The 19918-nt window shown below is 32.1% G+C and overlaps 1 protein-coding gene across 6 annotated transcripts in view; it reads right to left on the minus strand.

Annotated features, from left to right (window-relative positions):
* knockout (Stork-head domain-containing protein knockout) overlaps positions 1-19918 on the minus strand; it is a 234907-nt gene that overhangs the window by 213543 nt on the left and 1446 nt on the right. The gene's annotated exons all lie outside the window — the stretch shown is intronic.

Genomic DNA, 19918 nt, shown 5'->3' on the forward strand with positions numbered 1-19918 from the left:
TAATCGTCACTTGCAAGAACTTTCTTTCATTTACAGAAATATATAGTCGATGACCACTGATGGTTTATTCCTACAACCATTCCCTGTATTAATTTGATATTATATGAGCGGAGATATATCTTGATTGACGCATCTAATATGCTATAAGAAGCAGATACGATAAACTCATAGAAGTTAAAGGAGATAAACATTTCATTATTTTAGGCATTACTAAATCGATTATTCACATACCTGTGAACAAACAAATATTCTTCCAATACCAAATTGTCAAGACACAGTTCTTCGATTGATTACCATTGCCTATCGCTACGTAACCAATGAAAACTGCACGATAACCTGGAAATTAAATACAAGAAGACAACTAAATCATACTAACGTGGAAGAAATACAACTAAGCAGACAACGCGCAGGATATCAGAAGATTGAAGCGAACCAAACCATACGAACCTATATAAAGTGTATACCTTTAGTGTAAACTATAGCTATAAGTTATTATAATTTTATAATTGAGGAATACATATTGACGTATTTTCTCGCACTCGTCTTGCTTGTGAATTAATCCAAGTACAAATGAAATGTAGTAATAAATTAATTTATAATTAAGATTGTACTAAGGGTATCTAATAAAGATGTCATCAAAAAATCAAATATCAAATTGAATTGAAACAAACTGTAAAGAGAAGATGCAATGAACTAATATTGGACATTTTTCGTAGACACTATTGAGTAAATACTGTAATCTTCAGAGTTGAAGCCTGACTGCATATATGTTGTTACAGAATTAAATCACAGAAGATTACTACACAATTCAGAGGTATAAGTTTCCAGATTTTCAACTAAACTAGTATATAATTTTGAATTGAAAACAAGAATAGTCCATTTAAAGTCAAAAACAAGGAAAAAATATAGAGAACAAAAATAAAACGTGCAAATCATTCCTATCCATTTTTTCTAATTAATCCAAACAGTAGCAAGTAATATTAGCGTTAGTTTAATATTGAATTATCATTTTATTTGGATTAAATAATGTCGGTTCTAATATATGTGACACAAGGCTAAACAAGACAAAAATAAAATAACCAAATCATCCGTTATTATATTTGATAACCCACACCAGGCACAAGTAAAATTGGGCGTGTAACAATCGTTAATGTTGTGGAACAAAATAGGGTTTATATCAAATATCTACCTATGCAGTAATGTATTTTATACCGAATTATCTACAGCACATAAATCAGACACGAAACTGATATTTATGCGGTGTTACCAATAAAAGGTTATAATTTTATTACGAAAAATCTATTATATATAATCTGATCAGATATTTGACTTTATCACGTAGTATTCTATTATATATTGTGTGTATATACACGCTTTTATTATATAAGACATAAGCTATGTGCAAGTCTAGGACGGAACGTCGTTGTGTTGGTTTACATATCAGAAAATCACATCTCTTGATCGGTATAGAAACCTGACGAGATAAGCCCGAATAGTTCTCCAATTTTGGAATGACTACTTTAATATTATATATAACAAGCATGATATGTTTTTGTTAAGAATATATTCAGTTATAAACTTGTAAGAAATCATTAAAATTCTAGTAATAGTTGTTAAACAACTCATAATTCTGACGTGAAGAAAAATTGCTTCACAAACAACATATAACACTTCATTCTATGGTAAAAATGGTATCAGTCCTTTCAGGAACGTTCATTGGTCATCATACAGCCCAATTTTTAGTTATATAGTTGTTACCTAATTATATACAATAACAATGGCAAAGGGTTTCATAAAGAAACATATTTCTCTTGGCCTCTTGGCATAACAAAAAGAAATAAATTATTAATTACATTACATCACTAAAGCAATGTCAAATATTTTTAATAACTTACTAAAATTGCAATGCAACTGATGTTCGAGTTAAATGGCTGCAAAATGATAACTACAGCTTACATAGAATTTCCGAAAATCTCGCATGAAGGGGTATTCTCAACACTTAAACCTATTTCAGATATTCCCCCAGGATAGTGTCTTGAGACAACTCTTGTATCTGCTCTACACAGCTGATATTCCAACAACAAAAGAAGCAGTAGTTGGAACCTTTGCCGACGATACAGTTATCATGGTAAATGATATGTACTTATAGCCTAAGGCTGTAAAAAAAGTACAAGTGGAAATCAACAAGGCATCTGAAAGGAACATAGGCCAGGAACCGAAAAATACAGCTTAGTTTTATTAATCTTGCATTGCGTCGAAATGACAAAAATCTGTTAATATCTTTTGACGGATTCCGATTCCTCAAGCAGAATCAGATAAATTCCTTGGCAAGCATATCGATGGTAGATCGAATTGGAAACATCGTTGAAAAAGATTGGCTTTTTAGTCCCTCATTAAGCCAATTTGTACCTATGGGGTATATATATGAGGTTGCATTAAAACATTAAAGTAACTATAATGTATACATCAATCTAATACTACCAAAACAAAGTTCTACGATTAACTGCCAATGGTTATCGCTAGTTATTTCGGAATTGGCAACACTGTTATCATGTGAGTCCATCTGACGGTTCCATCGTAAAGTTTGACATTTTTGACGATATACGTACTCAAAACATTTTGTCGCACGGACGCTATTTGTTTATTTTATATTTAGTTGAAAGATTCGTCTCAACAAAAAATGGAACTGAATCGTGAACATTTTCGTGCGACGCTTTTTTACGATTTTCGACATGGATTATTACATCAAGAGTGCATCAAACACCACTGTGTATCGCTGGTTTAGTAAATTCAATCGTGGTCGTAGTTCGCTGTCCGGCGAGTTTCGTGAAGGTCGTTCAAAATCGGCGAAATGATTAAGCAAGATCGTCATTTCACCTATTGTGATATTGAGGCAACCATCAGCATTAGTTTCACCAGCATATATGCGATATTACATGAACACTTAGCTGTACGAAAGTTATGTTCGCGTTGCACCCCACACAATTTGACAATCGCTCAAAAAAAGCTCGTGTCTATTGGTGCAAAGAAATGCTTAAGAAATTCAATCGCGGTGCTTCGAAAAACGTTTAGAAAATCGTGACAGGTGATAAATCATGGATATATTCGTATGAGCCCGAGAGTAAGCAGCAGTCGACTGTATGGGTGTTCCAAGATGAACCAAATCCAACAAAAGTTGTTCGCGCACGAAGGACTTCAAAGAAAATGGTAACCTGTTTCTTCGGGAAAACTGGTCATATTGCAACAGTGCCTCTAGCGGTCGTAGAACAGTAAATTCTGATTGGTGCACAACCATTTAATCGCCAGAAGTCTCCGGTGAAATAAGGAAAACAAACAAGAGAAGCCGGATTGTTCTTCAGCATGACCATGCGAGCTCTCACACATCGGCTCACACAAGAGACTATTCGAGCACTCAAAACATCGAATTGACTAGTCATCCGCCGTACAGCCCTAACTTGGCACCCAATGACTTCTTTTTGTTCTCATCCGTGATGAATAAACTGCGTGGTCAACGATGTTCATCGCCTGAAGAAGCTATTGAAGCATTCTAAAATCATATTTTGAAGATACCTGATTCGGAATGGAATAAATGCTTTGAAAAGTGGTTTAAGCGCATACAAAAGTGTATGGATCATCGTGGCGAGTACTTTGAAAAACAATAAGAATATATTCGCAGCTAAACTATTTGTTTTTTTTCCTATTCCGGAAATATAAATAGTGACCCTCGTATATTAATCCGGTACTCGCCTTGCTTGTGTATTAATGCAAGTACATTAGTATAGTAGTAATAAATTAATTTGTAAGTTAAAATTGTTCTAAGCATATCTAAAGTAAGATTTAGTTAATAAAAAATATAAACATTTTAAAAAATTCTTAGTCCATTCAGTCCATACAACTATTTGTTTTGTCTCAATAGTGCTACTTGCAACGAATAAGACAACAAATGTATTGTCCTCACACTTATTCACTCCTTCACATTTAGGAATATCACTGTAATAAAGTAAATGTTATATTGGAGAAAGGACATTTTTGGTAATATCTTTTACAACACCGAACTAAATGGGTTTTAAATAGGTAAATGATTGAATATTCGTCAATATATCTTATTTTGAAGTAACGATTAAAATTTGTATCATACCTTATTAAAGACTTATGCCACATCTAGAACAGTTGAGTATTTATAAACACAAATCGGTAAAGCGGGATGAGTTACTTTTGTTTAATAAAAATATACTTGTTAAAAGCTTTCCTTCCATTAAGACAACATTTCTACCATCGAGCGCAACAAGCAATCAAGTCGTCCGCATGTGTATGTATCATTATTTTTATATTCTCACAGCGGTTAGGGATATAAACCGTAATTACGACGTTTTGTTTCCCCGTTGGGCATTCGCTTGTAACAAATAGGAAAGTGGATGAGAAAACGCACCGGGCGAAATGTTTATTTATTTAAATTTATGCCTCTAAAATAGCTGGCAGCTCTGAAATGGAGAGAAAAAGGCCGAGATTTGTGGCAAACATTTACAACACCTCGAAACCCGTCGGGGAGCGTTTGACTTTTACGGAATCAGTTCGATTATTTCGCGGCGCAATTTTGCGCCACACAGAACGAGATTGTCTGCCAATTTTGACCGTATAAATCCTCAAAGAGATATCGGCTTTCGAACGTAAATCCTGTCAGTTTACAGAGTCTATTAGCGTTGGGAACTATCGCTGAAAGCAGTCGAAACAGCCGATAGTCAAAAAACTAGCGACTAAAAATAGTAATTACTATTTTCAGTCAAATGCATGGTTCGACTGTTTTTTTTCAATTCGTGATGTCAAACGAAGATGTACGAACCCTTTCCTGTATAAATTGTGAGAGAGGAAAGGACGGAGATAATTGCTTGAAACACTTCATTTTTTTATATGCTAGTATTTTCCAACCAAGGTAGTATGAGCGAGAGGGAGATCGGAGAAGAGACATTACTGAATGATGAACTACTTTTATATTTGAATGTTCTGTGGATCTGTAAAAAGGAATGGAATTTTTCTATGAAACGGAATAATAGCCCACAAATATGTTATCGTATTTTATGTTAATTAATATTTTCAAATAATATACTAAAATAAATATGTTTAATAATAGTTTAGTTGCCAATTGCTTATCAACTACAGCAAAACCAAGGCACAGCAAATATGCATATTTGAGTACATTTGTCATAATTTCTCCACGATTAAAACACCCACAACTGTAACCGAGACAATTTGAAGCAATATTGTCTCTATATTTTCAATTTTTTCGGAGCGCACAGAGGCAGTCGTTATAAGGTTTCAGTACTGCCAACATGAGGGAATTCGAAAACTAAAAGCAGTCTCGAAACACGAATTAAAGGCAAGGGCATCAAATAACGTTCTCATCTGCTCGGCTTCAAAAGTTTACCCGAATTTGTCGACTTGTGTGATTTATTGTACTCAAGCCGTTAATAATATCTTAGACTGAATTTTAGTTATATTTTTTGATTAAATATATTTAGTACAAATAAAAAAGCGGCTGACATAATTCTGAGACAATGTTTAGGGTCAATGTCTTGTTGAAAATTAACTTCGGTTAATTAGATTAACTCTAGGAAGAATCGTATTTTTCGAAAGTATTTCGGGGAGTCCTTTTTGTTAATTTTTCCATCAATTTTAATTATTTGGTAGGGCTTATTATTATCTAGGCGTCCCCAAACCATAACGCTTCGTCCACCATGCTTAATAGTCTACATAGTAGTTATCAAGCACAAGTACACTGAACTCCAAATTAATTTTTTTTTAATTGTAAATCCATATTTAAAATATTAGATTATATTCAATTTAAAACGAATTCTAAGAAATTAACAATTGGCGATATACTGAACTTTGCGTAAAAACTTTTTGGTCATAAAATACATATGCCAATCTTTTTTTCAAAATAAGAAACAATATAAGAATAAGCCGGCTTGGTGGAGCAGTGGTAAAGGCGATGGGACGGTCCTCCTACTGTTGGTTGCAATAGCCGCGGGTTCGAATCCTGCTGGGGCATGGTCGTAAATTTATGTTTGTTGATGAATGTTCTAGGCAAGAGTGTAAAATCCAACAAGGAAAATGATCCCGGTAATGCCAGTAACCAGGCTGGAGATGTCTTCTGGGATGATTTCTAAAGTTGGTCACTCGCCAGTCGGTAGGCTTAATGCTGAGGATCGTGGTTCGGAGCCCACGATAAAATTTAGGCCCAGTCCAGATAAACCCATAGTTGGTAAAAGGAGACTTTGAAATATATCAAAAAAAAAAATATATATATATATATATATATATATAATACTTTTATTAGACACGTTCTAGTCCACTTTTACTTATACGTGATTTTACTACTATTTATATCTTATTGCTAGGTCATATAAATATAATAAAATCATTATGATATTGAATTAATTGTAAAAATTAATTAAGTATTGTTTTTCTCTCAACTATATTTAAATTATATTTTCTAAAATTTTAATTTTTAATCGAAAAAAAAATTAAAAATTGGCTGATCCTCCAAAAATAATTAAAAATTCTCGCATATCCCCAACGTTGCAATTTTTTCTGACATTAAAGGTTTTTCTTAGTTCCTAGGTGGCAAATAAATTGTTATATTTGGGTCATATAATCTTAGACACCTTCCAATTCACCGAATGGACAGAGAAGTTTCGACGACATTTGAATACCACTTATTTAAAAAATTCCGAATAAATTAACTAAATATCACATTTTATAGTATAATTTTAGATAATATTCAAAATTATTTTAGACCTCTTAAGTGGTACTGTTTTATTTTAAGTAGATTTCATTTTGCGTAGTAATGTGTGACTATGGAATTTGATAATATCATAATTTGCTTCATTTTCCGTCACCGATATATCATTAACTTCAGAATGTAAAAATTTCGGTTCTATTTTTTTGTTATTTTTTAAAGTCTCCTTTTTACCAACTCGAGCCTACCGACTGGCGAGTGACCAACATAAAAATCGTTCTAGAAGACATTCGATCTTACCCAGCCTGGTTACTGACATAACTGGGAGCATTTTCCTCGTCTGATTTTGCACTCTTTTGGAGAATCACAACCAATTTGGATTCTTCATAGCTTGAGGAATTAAGAGAGTCACCTGGTCGGTAAAATCAAATAGAAACGACATTATGGTGGTTCTGTCATGTACTTAAACTTTTTACAAAAATCTTCTTCCTTTTTTTGGGGGAAGACCCAAAGAGCATTAGCCAAAAAAGAAAATATCGTAATCATGGAGCACTGGTATGTGGTATGTCACCTTTATTTGAAAGTTACGTGATTGAGCAACAATAAATAACAATATCGAATCAGGGCGTTACTGAAACAGTTTTCCATTTCTATTTATAATAGCTACAACATTCCACTTTCTATGTTATAATTTAAAAAATGACTTGGCACGTACATATGACTCTGCATAAACCCTATCCTTCCATAACCGATCTGTAGTTAACATTCCAATTAATGATTTCTGTACCACAATAATTATATCAGTCATATGTCTCGGAGATAGTATCGAATTCTCGCGCTCCACACCGACCGTAACTCTGCCTATCTGAACAGTCCCATGTCAACTTACAACATATTCCTCCGATATAATAACCTGTTCGGAATTGTTGTTTATGTTAAAATAGATCTTTGTCTCATTGCTGACACGTTCCTTTATCTGCTTCACTACTGAGAAATATGCATCGATTTAAATATGTGCTCTACCCACGCCCAAATAATGAAAGAATCGCTTATAAAGTATGCGACGTTATTACAATCTATCAACCTCTCGTAATGATATATTGATGTGGCATTTTAAAGTGGCAAGTCATTATGGGATTAAATGGCATTGTTTGAAGCGCCCGGTATGCTAACAGCACATTAATTGTAATTTGTGTAAAATAGTTTCGGTAATTTATCGTATCATTTTGGATCCATTATACATTGTTATTTATTCGTCTTGTTTCCAACTATATACTCAAACATTGTACATTATAAGAAAATATATACATTAAATATAATAAAAATATTTTTTATTATATTTTAAAATTTCCTTTTTGCCATGGGTTTAGATAGCTATTAAGCTAAATTTTGTGTATATACAACGTGGCAAAAGTCCCGCTACCACTTTAATTGCCCATAGCTTTGCTCAAAAAAAAGATAAGTAAGTTTGGTTCTATGATTGAAAAATTATATGGGCTAAATGGTGACCGCAATTCGCTTTACAACTTTCGGCTAATTTTATGGCATTTTTCATGACATCCTGCAACACCTGAAGCTGAATCATTTGGGGCTTATTCGCATAAACTTTTGATTTTAAAATACCCCCTAAGAAAAAGTCTGGTGCTATTAAATCTGGAGATCTGGCTGGCCATGATAAATCACCACATCGCGAAATTAGTCGTCGTGGAAAAGCGTTATTCAATAACTGAATTGTTGAACGAGCTGTGTGCGCTGTGGCTGGGAATGGGAACCACGTCTCCGAAATGATGTTTCTGGAGACACTATCGCACACCAGAGCTACATTTTCAGCGTTACGAGGGGTCCGTTGTCTTCCAGAACGAGGACTGTCTGCTGTAGTACCGTACTGTCGAAAATTCATATGTAAACGATAAATTGTGATTTTGTGAGGTGCTGTGTAGGATTTGACGCAATTTCCGTTGAGTGGCAATAGTGGAACGATTATTTTCAATAAATATTGTCACTATTTCTGCTCGCTCTTGTAGCGTATATTTATCCATAATAAAATTTGGACGTCTACACAACATAATGGTTAAAGCGAAACTGAGCTAAACGTCATATAATGGTAGCGGGACTTTTGGCCCAACTATTATTAAAACTATTAAGTTTTGTATCTATATTTACACATAATTATTGTATCCAATAACCATGTGAGCGATATTTGTTTTATATACCCGAATTTATTTATACTTATTTTTCTTACATAAATATATTGTTATTCGTTTGAAATAATTCATAAAACATAATGATACTTAACGACTATAATATAACTATTATATTTCGCTAATCTTGAACAAAATCGTTGACAAGTAAATTGAATATTTAACTGAGCGATCATCGAAACCGCCATGGAGTACGTACAACATCCGACAACACGATTACATAACAAAACCAAGTTTGTATGAAGGACCTAAATAAAAATGGACTGGTTTCATTGTCTGTTCGACGAAAAAAAAACACGATCAAGTTGTGTCGTAAAAGATCTTCGGCTCCTTTGTAGAACCTAAATTTTGTCGAGAATTCGTGTCACACTAAATTGTTTTGGGTTTTGCTTCTGTGCCGTCCTGCTTCGTATAATAATCTTGGCGACGTAAACAACAGGATGTTAGTTAGATGTATATTTACGAAAATATACGTTATTTTGGTGGATCGGGCTCTTGTTGTGGGTAAAAGGAATATCACAGCGTTCTCACATATACCGAAAACGGTATTCCTTTAACTTCCTGTGTTTTATTGTTTGTAATAAGCAGTTTCCTTTAAGGATTCCAACTGTATTATTATTGTTGAAAATAAATTCGTACTATAAACATTATAGCAAAATCTTTAGTTTTTATTTTAGAAATTTTCTTATGGAAAATGTGAAAAATGTTGTATTTTGAGTTTCTTATACAATAATTTAAATTCTATATTGCAAACCCCAAAGGTTTCCATGTCCAATTTATGTTAAAAATGCACCATTTTATTCGACAACCTGTTGCTGTTTTAAGGTATTTTTGTTGTAACTCTCTTATAGTAAACCTTGTCCATACTGCAAAATACTGCAAATTTTTTAGCAACTAAATAGTTTTCTATTATCAGAAACAAATAGTAGCCACTTGGTGCTAAGTCCGGGTAATAGGATCTAACATAAAAACTTCCCGACCAAGCTCTCAAAGCTTATGGGGAGTCTATATTTTCTTGATATACTGGGACTTACCAAGTGATCCACTTTTCATCATAAATCATCTTCATCTTTGGTTTTTTAATTCAACTCGAGTGCCGCCCATATATATATAGCTTCTTTTTGTTCTAAGCCTTTTCAAAAATATTTTAAATGGTTAAAGTTACAAATAAACCATCAAGTAAGTTTTTTTAGTAGGAAATATCAGCGTTCCAGAACCACCTAATGTAAACTGAGCGAACTTTTATAATGTGAAATGCAACGTATTAAAATGGTGATAAAAAATCTGATTAATAAGTCCGAATTATAAAGAGGACAATTAATTGAAATTGAAATACTACTTAAGCAATTAATTTAATTGAACAAAGCCTCACAATTTCTTATTGTCGAAAGAAAAAACGTTCCATGAAAGAAATTCTCACATAATTAGTCCAACGAAATTGTCGGTAAAACTTATTTGCAAGCTTTCATGCTGATTACTTATTTGTCGGTGTATATGTGGGAATTTCAGGTACTTATAGTAACAACAGTTATTAGAGAATAATGATAGTATGTTACACTATTGTTTGGATAATAAGAAAACTGGCCAGGTTAACTGTACCAAAAAAATATATCGCCGTTCCTTGTTCAATAGTCTATTGTCCTCTTGTGAAACATAACAATATATATTGTAGTAAATTATTATGTAGTTATTTGGTTCATATAAATTACAGTTACAATGTCATTTAATTTTTACTGTTTTTCGTTTAAGTATGTATCCAAACCAACCTAACAAATAAATTTGATAATTTCCACATTATTTATATTAAAATAGCAGTTCTTGAATTGAATTGTTGATTTTCCAGCACTCATTACTTTTGTTATTGCTTGGTTATGATGGTGTAGCTCCAATTTGTATGAATACAAAGAACGACCTCAAGGACCAGAAAACTTGAGGAAGAAAGACAACGAATTGCAACACTTATTGGATGAGCAGTCGATGAATAAACTATATCCAGATTTTTATATGGAACGACCCTTTCCAAAAAATATAAGAATTGGCTATTACTGGAACTGACTGGAAATGCTATAAAAAGAACATAAGAGTCTCGGCACTATTAACGATGAAAACATTTTTAAATTTTAATAATCATTCATATTATACAAATAGCAATATTACTACTTCCTGTATTACTTTCCATTTCCTATTTACTTGATCTTCCCTATTAGTTTTCACAAGTAAATATCGTAAAATTCAATAATTTCTACGTACAAATCTGATTTAAATTAACAGAACGACCTTACCTGCAATTGAATTGTTTTTTATAACAGTAACTTTAACGAGAATGTGCAATAAATTAAGGTCTCATAAACCTTATGATGACGGCCACGCAACATCGTAAAATTTCGAATCAGATTAAGTCAATAAAACTTAATTAGTAGATGCGTTAGAAGTATAGCAACCGTAAACACATTAAATCACATCTAGTGTGTGTGTAATTATTAGCTCCAATTGTTTAATATTTGTTCGACATAAAAAATATAATGGAAGTTAAGTTAATCTTAAGGGTTTATATTAGAGGACGTAATTTAAGTAATTTTTAACATTTTTTGAATACTTTTATGTTAAAATTAGGTTCAATTTTGCTAGTTAGTCATTTTGCCGAAGAGTAAACAGCCTATTTTTTAAAGTGTATGAAATGAATTATGTGATCTAATGAGGTTTGCTCTTGAGTATGTAGGTTTGAGATTCGAGATAGCGTTCGACAAGAAGATATTGTCTGTCCACGGTTCTTCAACATAGTAGTGGGTCAAATTGTGCGAAAAGTTTTTAAAACAGTCGTGGCGTTCAATATGATGCTACAAATTCCTTGATCAATCTAATGTCTGCTCAAGACTCTCTACTTTGAAGGTTCTGATTCGTATTAAAGAGCCATACGGTTTGTGATTATTGAAAAAAGATTAAAGAATTGACAAATGATGGATCGCTTAATATCTAAATTTCAAAGGAATAAAGCTAAATCAAGTGCATGATCTCAAGTATTTGGGATCAGTAATACAACAGGAGAAAGTGACATCTACCGATGAAGTAATAATTCGAATTAATAAGGAAGTCTGGCATCCTTGAACTTGATGTCCCTCAAATACGATGTTTAAGGCGGCAAATTCTACATACAACGTGCGGCAAAAGCTACCGCTTTGATTGCCTATAACTTTGCTCAAAAAAAAAGATAAGTAAGTTTGATTTTCAAAAAAAGATTATTTGATTTTTACATTGTCTCTTTGTTATGATTGAAAAATTATGTCGGCTAAATGGTGACCGCGATTTGCTATGAAATTTTCGGCTCTTTTTAAAGTATTTTTCTGACATCCCTCAACATCTGAGGCTGAATTACTGCAATTTCGTGACGAACATTGCCTTTAAGGTGTTGAATCGCTTGGGTCTTATTCACATAAACTTTTGATTTTAAGAAACCCCCTAAGAAAAAGTCCTTATTATACTTTAGTACAATTCAGCAGTAACAGTAACTACAACCCCTTGGTTATTTTCAAAAAAATAGGTGATGATGCTTCATGAATTAATTGAGGATTCTGTGTTCCCCAAAACCGACTACTGTGTTTATTATTGTGGCCATTGAAAAGGAAATGGTTTTCATCGCTCATTATCAATTTAGACGAAAAATATTAAATTTCACCAGACAGTCCTAGGATTGTATTACAGTCCTCTACTAGTTGGTCAGGATCTCTCGGTAGCAATTGTTGGACTAATTGAATTTTGTACAGGAACATTTTCAAAACAGTTTTCAAAATTCGCCTTAAACTGCGTGCAGAAATATGTAACAGGGAACCACGTCTCCGAAGTGATGTTTCTGGAGACTCAGCAACACTATCGCGCACCACAGTCACATTTTCAGTATTGCGGGACATCCATTACCTTTCAGAACGAGGCCTGTCTGCTGTCGTACCCTACTGTCGAAAATTCGCATGTAAACGATAAATTATGGTTTTGTGGCTAACTGGACGATTGGGATATTTTTGACGCAATATCCGCTGAATGACCATAATGGAACAATTATTTTTAACAAATATTGCCAGTATTTCTGCTCGTTTTTGTTGCATATTTTTATCCGCAATCAAAATGGTAGCGGTACTTTTGCAACACCTTATTTCTTTCTAAAACCGTTTTAGAGAAGAAGATATTCATTTAAGATGCACAGTTGAGATCAAAGTTAGAAAGTTGATTTTAATTTTGTCGACAAAAAATTCAATAAAGACCCCAGTTATAATTTCTTCTAGTTATTTTATTATTTTCATTAACCGTAATACAAAAATACCTTAAAAGTTAATTCACACAATTTTTATTTTATTTAATTTTGAGCCAAAACCTATAATTTGTTATATCTTTAGTAAAAACCCCAAAGAAATGGATCAACAAACACAATGGATGTCAGATCGAACCTTATTAACAGCGTTTGCATATTATTAAGCCATATTATATCAGCTAGAACCTAATATCTGACCGTAGAACTATAATGGAGTGGAACGAAATCATCCAAGCATCGCAACATAAATACAAAAACTGAGCTCAATGAAATGGTTTGTACATAACCGTTTACTACAAATAAAACTGAATCCTTTAACGAATATTAATTCTTCTATGTTACAATGATAACAAAGTTTCTTGTGACTTAAATAATATTAATAATTTTTATACACAAAAAATACACGTAATGAACAATAATTCGTTGAAAGAACGTCATAAAGTATTTGTATTTGTTTCAAATGATCTAGTAATTGCTAATGATATCAGTTTACTTATTACGCTTATAGTAGTGAAAGTGCATTGATTATATAAACATTAGGAACACTTGCCACAAATAGTTTAGCAGGAATTGAGTTTGGTTACCATCATATTTTACCATCCTAGAAAAATGTCATTTAATGTTATATAATCTTGTATTGGTAAACGAGCGATTTCTTTTGTTTATTTCTAAGTAGTGGTATTTTAATACCGCTTGGTGATATAGGTGTCCATTATAAAGACAAAGTAAGTTGATGTCCTTCTTAGTCGCGTTTGGTGTTTGTAGGTTCGATACTAGAGCATTAGGTGAAATCAACCGGTTAATTAACACCAGCGAAAGAAAGTGTAATAAAAACGACTTATATAGAAGTTAAGGTATCTTAAAAGTTGCGCCATTACTATTTTGTAGAATTGTATTATTTATTTTAATGAATATATATGGCCAGTACTGTAGATACTTAAATGATATAGAACTCAAAATCGTGTTTTATTTAGTAAATTGTCCCTTAAACAGTATCTGATCACAGATTATGTAATAAGGTATGTTCACATGGATAATATAAAAAAATCCTGCCCAAGAATTGGCTCAAAGAAGCACCCATGTACTTCGACCTCATGGTGTCCTCATCAAAAATCAACATTCAAATTAAATATACAGACCACTTCCATAACAATTAGTGTTTTTTTATTTATTCATCAAATTGGATACTAATATTTAATAATGGTACAATTTGTCTTTATGCTAACTTAAATCTAGGTATATAACTAGGAGGACCCATCGGCCCTACCTCAGTCTCTGGTGAAATAATGTTTATACATGTCACTGCTGTATTTTTTATTAAATACACCTCACTACACAACACTACACAAGATCAGGTGGTTTGATTCTTTTGAGTCTGTGACCTGCTCTAGTGGTATGCAAAAGTTACAATATTTCAATATTCTTATGAGAATGGAGTCTTCCCTCAACCCCTTGCAGTTCTCCTGATTTCTTGACTGACTATGGGTATCTGAAGGTCTCGATGTAGGTTAGTTCGGTAGTATTTGAGTGCGCCCACAATACTTCTCAGGGCTTTGGATTTTGTTTATGTTACTCCTTGCAGAACATCCCCATAATAAAACTCCGTATGTCCATATAGGTTTCAGTTCTTTGCTTATATAATATCAATTTATTATGCACAGATAATTGTAATTTTCTTCCAATTAGCCAATACATTTTCCTATAATTCAATTCCAGTTCTTTTTTTTTTTTTCTTCTTTATATGTTCCTTCCAGCGAAGTTTTGCATCAAGTTTCATTCCGTGATATTTAGCGTTGTTGCTATATGGAATGATAGTAATATCTAATGTTATTGGTACTTGTACGGTCTGATTGTAGATGAACTGCACATAGACAGATTTACTTTCGTTAATTTTAAGGTACATGATTCGAAGCTCATGTCAAACAGTTCAATAATTTTCAATTCAATTTTCCGTAACGTAATGGTGATGCTATTTAGCCCAGCCCTTAAGTTTTCTCTGGTTGGAACATCTGGTCGGCTTCATTAACGAACTGGCGTAGTTCTTCTTTTCGCATTCCGCCGACCAACGATGCCAACGAAAAAAAACAGCCCAGAAGAAACTTGTATTCAATTCACGTAATTATGTCAACGTTATTAAAGTAAATCTTCCAACATCTGCTAAAATTCAACCACTTCTTACGATATACCGTAGGTAATTTATTAACTGGTTTACGTCGCGTTTCTGGTTTATATGAAAATATTCATGCCACGGACTGAAAGAGGAGCCTTTTCAAGTTAAGCAATGTTCATTCCTACTGTATTTAAGAAGATATTAAAGTACCAAACATAATCAGGTATAAAAAATAACTAATGTAGACTGACCTTTCTATCCTAGTAATTATATTTTTTTCTAATAGTCTTATTACGTAGTTTTTAATTATTAGAATTGAATTTGCACTTTCAGCTGGTGCTTCAGCCTCTCAATGAGGCTTCAACTTGAATTTGGTTACAAATATACCCGATACGATATAAATACACAATATTGTTGTAAATAATTTAATATTAACTTATAAACCTAGTTATAAAATCCAAGCAACAATGAAGACATAAATGAATTAATTTTAGATCAAAGTTCATTGATCAGAAAATACTGAATGCACTTTACATCGTGTAAATAAATAAAGCACTCATTTGATATTTTGAATCGAAGCCAGCTAGTACAAGGCTAGCTGGTTATTTTCATTTTTATACTCGCCAAGCATTAACACCAATTTAAACAATAAAAATACATCATATGAGTTTATAAACATTCTTAGAAATACACTATATAATGTTATAAAAAACTTAAATATATTTGCTATTAATTTCACAGCAAATTTATATCTAACGTTATGTTTTTGTTACACCGTTGAAAAGTCATATTGAAAATATAAACATTATTTGAAACACGCATTATTAAGTAAAAGTAAAAAGCCATAAATACTATTTATTAACGATTCGGTCATATGTGCGTTCCGTCTTGAAATAACATTTCAGTTTCTGCAGAAATAACAGTTACTGGACTGAATAAACTCGGTAGGATTGGTTGCTTTAGGCAGAGTTTCGTTATGCGCCAACTTGGACACCATCACATTATCTTTTAACATAATCGCTAACATTATTCAGTTCAACAGTGTTATAAACTGGCCACAGCAAATTGTTCAATCATTGTTAATATATTTCACGTCAATATATATCAATATGCTTTATATTATTCAGTAGTTATTCAAATTATAGAACAGTGCCAATTTTAATCGGAAAATATCAATTTCTTTTGATAATACTTTGATGAACTTATACAGTATAATATTAATTATATTTTATAATGAGTTATATATTTGTGGATGCCCTTGTAATTATTTTTAATGAAAACTAATATTCTCTTTTAAATAGCTATATACCTTATATGTTTTACGATACAGGTACGTAAAACTGAGCTTCAACAAAGAGGGCTTGAGGCTGAATCACCAGTTGCTCCAAAGATGATGGAATTTAATCCAAACTATCGCATTTCATGGATGGTCTCTAGGTAAACTGATATTGCTTAATATGCTTCTTACTATAGATTCTTTACTACTCAGTACTTAGAAAACTACTGCAATTTGGGTAAACACATAAAAGCATAGGCCAAGCAACAAAAGATAATTGAAGTATTTCTAGCATTCATTTTTAGTACAATTACTGACAACTTTCTGGTTTTTTCCTTAACATAGATCGTGTTAGATTTATAATGAATTTTTACATTATAAATCTTCCTGTATATTATTTTATATGATGACTGAACTACCAAGTGGCCAATCTTTCTCTTGATTTTTTTAAAATTATTAAAAACGAAGAGTGAATTGACATTTGATGGTGAATTTTGTATATGTTAAATCCATTTGATATGGCGAATTTAGGAAGCTAGTAATTTTGTTTTCATCATCGTGTGATAGATGGAAAGGATGAATATCAAATGAGAAAAAGGTTTGTTCACTTTTAATCCCGCATAGTTTGACAAAAGCTCAAAAGGATGCTCGTGTTAATTGATGTAAAGAAATGGTCAAGAAATAAAATCGCGGTGCATTAAAAACTCAACAACATAGTATGGTGAATTATAAATGTTTAGAACCGTTTAGTAAAAGACAAAAAAAAAGCAAAGAAGGATTATTTGTCATCAAGACAATGTAAGCTCCCACAGACCAGCTCAATCCATACAGTTATCCTCCATACAGCCCTGTTCTAGCACCAAATAACTTGTTAATCCCGCATAGAATAAATTGAGTGGTCAACTTTTTTCAGCGCCTGAAAAATCCATGAGAAACCATGTTTTGGAGGTATCTAACTCAAGGTTGAGAAGGCGTTACAAAGATTTATTCAAACGCATGGAGAAATGTATTTATCGTCATAGAGGATACTTCGGAAAACAACAAAACCATTTTTGTTAATAAATATTCGCTTGTATACAGATTTTAAGAGTCATGTTTTATCATACATTACATTGTATTTATAGTAATTAACTATCTACTTAGGACCCTCTCAATTAATGTTATCTAGCGTAATAATTACCAGGTTCCTTGTTCATGTATTGATAGTAAAATATATTCGCCTCTCCTATAAAAAACTGTAATGAACTACCTCAACACTAACATAAATATGAGCAAAATGTGTTTATCAGGTTGAAATTCGCATTAAAGCGTCTTTTATAAAGATCTTTCATGGAAGCGAGTTCAATTTTGCATATCATCGGGTCTCGGTAACGGTGTTTCGACTTACGGCTAGTTTTTTACGACGGATTCGACCGGTTTTTATTAGTTATGTCCGTCTTTTAAGGTGTACCTTTCGGGTAACCGATAAGTTTATTTGTTTTATGCAAACAGATCGGCGAGAGAGTCCCCCCATTTACATATTCGACGAACTATTCCGGGCACACATTCCACGAGAGCCACCGCAATACCTTACAGTTTATTATTATCGGCGCAATATTATTCTAAACAGCAGTTATGTGGTTTTATGGGCAAAACCTTGTTAATTACACGCCAGAAAGTTCTTTATAAATAGCCACGGAATGGTTTTTTACAACATTAAACTGTATCTTTCTTTGAAATTTTATAAAACGTCTTATCGTTGGTGCTTATTAATATCGGTAATTATAACAAAAGTTATTTTATAACTATTTTGTAACATTTACTCTCATGTATATGATACCCACGAAAGTAGCAATAAAACGATGATAAAGACCGATTGTCATATGCTGGTATAAGGAACTGTTATTCCCAGTACAAATATACATATTTGATAATAACGTTTCAACCCAACGCTTTCGTGAAGACCGTAAGAAATTTCATTGTTATTTGTTTCAGACAAACAGGTAGATTATAGAGTAATGACATTAAACGCGTACTCCGTACATATATCGTGGATATACCGAGAAGTAACAGAGAAAATACATAGGCAATAAAAGTAAAACACCCATAAAAATACAAGGAAAAAATATTAGTTATTACTGTAATAAAATATCGTGTATCATTAGTTTTACGTCTACAAATAGTTCTGTCAAATCTATCTTTCAACATATATATTATATAACATTGTTTTATATCATTTTTTTCAAATTTTATATTGTCTATTACATTACAGTAAATGTCAGAGATATCAACAGACGAGTAGAAAAGAAACCTCAGGACAAAACTAAAAAGCATTTTAAAAAAATAATGGTTATACCTGTAACCAATGTTCATTAATAAAGTACTTATATGTTTTAATAAAAATATATTAAAAAATCATTCAAATTGTTTTATACCTCGGGATATATATTTTTGTAAACATTTTCCATATTATTAACCCATTAATTACTTAATAATATAACAAAATATTAATAAAAACGTTGTATTTAATACATATACAGAATAAACTGACGTCGTATTCACTAGAAAATAATCACCTGAAATAATAATATTTAATACTGATAATTAAGCACATATTAATTTATTAATAAACATCTAAAAATACAAATAATATACAATAACAACTGTTTTAAGTTAAACTTTAATAGTTTAGATGATGGTGATTAAAAATATTAATTCATATAGTATAAGTTATTATTTAATATAATCATATTTTTTTTTTTTCACAATAAAAAAGTCTTGTTATTTATTATAACTTTTATTAATGGTAAATAAACTTCGTGTAGAACCACCTGAACTCAACGCAAAAGCTTATAATAATAGACCACTGATTGTTACAAATAAGAATCTGGTTAAAATCCAGAACCACTAGCAGTAATACTAATTGTTGCTCTACTGAATGATATCGCTAGTTTGCATATATAACGCAAAAAAATTTAAACTGTCCTCAATATTAACATCCTAACATACTGGGTTTTCTTCTAAAGAAGCTGTATTTCTTCATCCAGTTCATCTCGTATAACAATAAAGAGAAGAAAAACAAATGTGTTTTGGTATCAACATTCCCACCAGAGTGATACAACCAGTTTCTAAGTAAATAATTTTAATATCAAAACAATTAAAGAAAGTCCTAATTTATATTGTAGATTAAACTGTATATAGAATATTAAATATAATGATCTCGAACGCTTTGAATATTAGTGCGTTATTTTTTAGCACTTGCATTCTTTTAGTAAAAAAGCCTGTTTTCTGAAGAAGGTGAGAGTCGTCCTTCTCA

The sequence above is a fragment of the Rhynchophorus ferrugineus genome, unplaced genomic scaffold (assembly GCF_030347505.1).
Source record: "Rhynchophorus ferrugineus isolate W39M unplaced genomic scaffold, kcgeb_rfMv2 rfM9, whole genome shotgun sequence".
Classification (NCBI taxonomy): Eukaryota; Metazoa; Arthropoda; class Insecta; order Coleoptera; family Curculionidae; genus Rhynchophorus; species Rhynchophorus ferrugineus.